Source organism: Triticum urartu, chromosome 6A, assembly GCF_056163025.1.
Source record: "Triticum urartu cultivar PI428250 chromosome 6A, HENAU_Tu73, whole genome shotgun sequence".
NCBI classification, from domain to species: Eukaryota; Viridiplantae; Streptophyta; class Magnoliopsida; order Poales; family Poaceae; genus Triticum; species Triticum urartu.
The window spans coordinates 497,072,391-497,076,966 of NC_141878.1; the positions used below are offsets into that span (position 1 = coordinate 497,072,391).

At 50.2% G+C, this 4,576-nt stretch overlaps 1 long non-coding RNA gene across 1 annotated transcript; it reads left to right on the forward strand.

Moving 5' to 3' along the window:
* The first annotated feature begins 614 nt into the window (after positions 1 to 614).
* LOC125512438 (uncharacterized) lies at positions 615 to 3,947 on the forward strand. The gene is made up of 4 exons (XR_007285388.2): positions 615 to 1,381; positions 1,517 to 1,570; positions 1,678 to 1,757; positions 3,662 to 3,947. It is a non-coding gene; the product is annotated as an uncharacterized LOC125512438 (long non-coding RNA).
* The last annotated feature ends 629 nt before the right edge of the window (positions 3,948 to 4,576 follow it).

A 4,576-nucleotide genomic window follows, 5' to 3' on the forward strand; every position in this document is an offset into this window, starting at 1 on the left:
GTTGCAAAGCAACTCCATTAATCCTTAATCCTAATCTTCTCAAAATTTCCAGGATGTAAGTCCTTCTTACCCTGAATCTACCAGACAACTTCATTTACCTCAATCATCTCCCTGTTGAGCAGTAGTACACGATCAAGTTTACTGCAGTGAACTTCAGAGGGTAATTACCAGTTAACCATAGCAGTTTTCACCAAGCTACCACCATAGTTTTGACCTCCCCTGGATGAACTACTCCCTAGACAACTATTTACGACCCATTTCTACCACTACATGCCGTTGCACATGGTGACCACGACAATGGCGTGTCTGTGCACGCGCTTTGTGTGCAGTGCGCGCGACCAGTGGCTGTTTGTGCTGGACCCCCTCCTCCTCTCATCGTCTTCGTGCTTGTGATCATGTCCCACAACTGGCCCGCGTCGTCGCCATCCTCCTGGAGCCCTCTCCCTCTCCGTCAGCCCCTCCGTCAGCTCTCGTCGCCGCGCGCCCACGGACGCACTGTGGCCGACCGAGCTTTAATGGCGTTCGACTCCTTCTCCTCTTGTCTTCGAGCTCGCCCTCGTCTCCGTGATACCTGCATCAATAGCTCGTCGCCTTCCCCGAGCCCATGCATGAGCACACGCGTCCGCGGCGCCGGCCGCGTGTCCACGGCGACGCCAGCTCGGCCATGCCCTCGCCCGGCTATATATAGCCCTCCCCCGAAGTGTTCGAGCACACCAGCGGCCTCCGCACACTCCACTAGCCCTCTCCAGCCCCTCGCCCGAGCCTCTGGAGCTCTCCTCGCTCGCCATTCCCGCCATGGCCATCGCTCCCCTCGGCCTAAATTGGCTCAAGCCCGAGCCTCTCCCCTCTCCCTTTCTCCACCACTAGAAGCCCCTCACACCGGAGATCCTCCCCACCCCTTTTCTTCTCGCCGGAGCCCTTGTGGCCGTACTTTTCCAAGTCCGGCCGCCGCCCCTTGCTCCCTGCCGCCCCGAGCCGCGGCTGCTCTGCACTTCCCCCGACGCTCGTAGACCTCTGGTTGGGTGCGGTTTCGCACCCGCACCCGCCCGTGGCCGGAGCTCGGCCGGAGAGTGCCGGAGCCGCCCGGACCGTCGCCGGCGTCCCCCTGCCTCTGGTCCTCTGCTTCCGATCGGGGCGCAGCGAGGAGGAGGAAGAAGACAAGATCCAGGCGGGCCCCCCTCCTTCACTGACACCACCTGGCAGCCACTCAGGCTGGCCCCGCATTGACCGGCCCGGTCCAGCTGGATAAGTGACGGGCCCCACAGCCCGTGGGACCCGCACGTCAGCCGCTCAAGCCCCTGTCCCGCCTCTGCCACGTGTTTAAGTGGAGGCGTAAACACTCCAGTACGTTTTCGCTTATAGAAAACGTAGTTTCCCTTTGGTACGTTTCCTTTTGGAGGAAGCGTAGTTCCTCTTTGTTCAGCCCAGAATGCGTTTTCTTAAACAGAAAGCGTATTTCAACTTTGCGCTTCTGCCTTATCCACTCAGGGACTTGTTTGTGATGCTATTTTTGCAGAAAAGTCCCTGAACTTCAACCCTTCATATCTTTTTAACCACAACTCCAAATGAGGTGATTCCAAAGCGCACTTCTTCGTTTCGTCGAGCCCGTTCTGTTGGTTTCATTTTCACTATGGTTTGACACTGTGAAAATGACCTTTTTCCCTTGCACATAAACAGCCCCTCCGAGAGAGAACGGTTTCCGGCAAATCTTTCAGTGGCTTCACCGCACTTCTCCCCGGTGCCTTCTTCATCCCCAGGCAAGCCACAATACCCACTTGCATGATAGTCATGCAGTAGCCATGGTTTTCAACTTGAATATTTATTAAATGATTGCTTGTTTAAAATATGGTTATCGTTGTTTCGGAAATTCTTCTGGGTTTGTGCTTACTTGTTTGCTATGTTGTTATGCACCTAGTTATCATGCCCTGCTAGTTGCTAGTATTACTTTCATATTGCCATGCTTGATAGTAGTACATGTTGGGTTGGTCATGCTCTTAGGTGGTGCATGACTAACGTCGGTTACTGAGTACTGTTAATAGGCATTGTTCCGTTGCTGTTAGTTAGTTAAGTGTTACTCGGTGATGTTATTGATAAATTCTTGCATGTCATTTATGGATGATGCTAGTGGTCATGACATGTTATACTATGAGTAGTGTTTCACTTGTAATATTTATGCTCGTCATTATGCCATGTTCAGTTGGAGATTATTTCATAGTCGATATGATGGACAGTTATGTTGCATCCCGTGCTTATGGTGATATCATGTTCTTGCATTGTAATTGCATCATGTTATTTTATGATGGCTCAACATTTTGCATTCAAGTTTAACCGGATTTAATTGAACTTGAACAACTGTTGGCTGAGTCATGGTGCCGCCAGATCGAAACTGACCAGTGCAACCACGCTTACCTTATGGGGGTCCTAACTGGGTCTATTGTCGTGCGTCTCGCCGGTGCCTCCCACGAGGGAAGGTTATGGGCGTGCGTACCCTGGCCCGGTAAGCAGACATAACCTTGTGTGCCCGTTTTTTTATGGATCCGGTCCCCTTGAGGGAGTTTGACCACGACGGTGGTAGGGTGTCTTTGGTAGACACGGGGCCACCCAGGACTAGCCCAGTTGGGAGTGGGTCGGAGTGGCCGGGAGAGTGTCATGACAATAGATCGGTTTTGTCGGAACGCCGTTGGTCCACCCGAATGGGAGTGCGAGGCCATGGGTTCCGTGGTGTGGGTACAGTGTGCTACCTCTGCAGAGTGTATATTAATCTATCGATAGCTGCGCCCGCGGATAAGGGCCCAGTTTGTGTCGGTCCCACCGTGAGTCAACAGTATTAATAATATCTTGATTAATGACAACCCCGGTTCGGTAATGAAATAAGTTGGTGGTGATCACCGTAAGGATCACGAGTTACTTTGGTGGTGATCACCGTAAGGATCACGAGTTACTTTGGTGGTGATCGCTGTAAGGATCACGAGTTACTTTGGTGATGATCGTCGTAAGGATCACGAGTTACTTTGGTGGTGATCGCCATAAGGATCACGAGTTACTTTGGTGGTGATCACCGTAAGGATCACGAGTTACTTTGGTGATGATCGCCGCAAGGATCATGAGTTACTTTGGCTGTGATCGCTGTAATGATCACTGTAGTATCGAGGATACCGAGTTGTTGGATATTCGTGATGTTGTGCGAGAATCATGGGTAAAGATCAAGCTCCTTGTGGTCATTTAATGATTACTATGGTATTGTTTATACCAAGATTGATTTGATCCTGAGATGATCGTGTGATGTCCGAGGTTGGTAAGTGATGCATGTGATGGTTACGAGATAACCCGAGTAGAATAAATAATGCATATAATGTCATCATGTTGCATGCTAGTATCATCAGATTCATATGTTCATGCTATGCTCATATTGTCTACCTATATCATGCTCATGTTGCCTTTGGATTCTTAGTGACTATTATGATCATTTTCATGATGGTATCTGGTATTATTTTAGGAGTACTACTTTGGATGTCATGTTGTTCATGTCATGTTATTATGAGGATCTCATGTTAATTCCTGTTTAACCTGTAATTGCCATGCTATTGTTTGTCTTGAATGCTTCTGGTTTATTGTGAGCTTGCAGGTACATTCAATGTACTGACCTGGCGTGTCATGCCAGCTTGCAGGTCGTGCCTGGATTGCATGCTTGTTTGCCGTGGATTCTTTGTTTGCGAGCTAGGATAAGCGTTCCAGCCAGAGTCCCTACGGATTGGAGTCCACCACCTTCATTGTTGTTCCGCTGCCAGTAGTTTTTCCGCTGCTAGAGTTATTCCGCTGCTTCGAGTTGTTCTTCTGCTTGCATAGAGCAACTGAGGATGGCATAGTGTCGCCGTGCCGATGTTATTCATTTTAATATCAGAGATCTTGTATTCATATTCGTGTAATAATAGAAAACTGGTTTGTTCTATGCTAAGAAGTGCCGTATTCCAGAAGACTTCTCCTCGATCTCTGGGCTGGAATACGGGCCGTTCCGGTTTCTCTGAGCCGGGGTGCCACATCATCTACTTCTTATGACGCTTGCTCTGCTTGTGGCTCGATCCAGTTTCGTCGATTTGGATAACGAGGCACTTCCTCATGTCAACGATCCGCATGTGCATCTTGTAGCATGTGTACACGCTATTGGCCACGAACCTGAGGTGAGGTTTATCCAATTGCCGCATCCAGGCCTTGTGCCAGGATAGGGGACTTGTTCTCTAGGCATCCTGCTTCATCTTTTCGTAGTAGGGGTCGATGATGGCCGAGGAGAGTTCGACCAGGGAGTCCTTCTTCGTGCTGCCCCAGACCCTATAGTGGTCACGTATTTCGACAAGGTTCTTGCCGGCCAAGCCCATAACACTAAGCGCGTTTACATCGTCGATGGTTTCCACCGTGGCGAACTTGTAGTCGATGTTGTTGACAAACCTGTTGAAACGGTTGCAAGGCTCTGTGGCCATGCATGTAGTAGTGGTAGATGAGGACATGATGGCGCACGCACAACTGGGTGATGGCAACCTTATGATCTATGCCGGGACGACCGGCGGTGTACTAGAGGTCG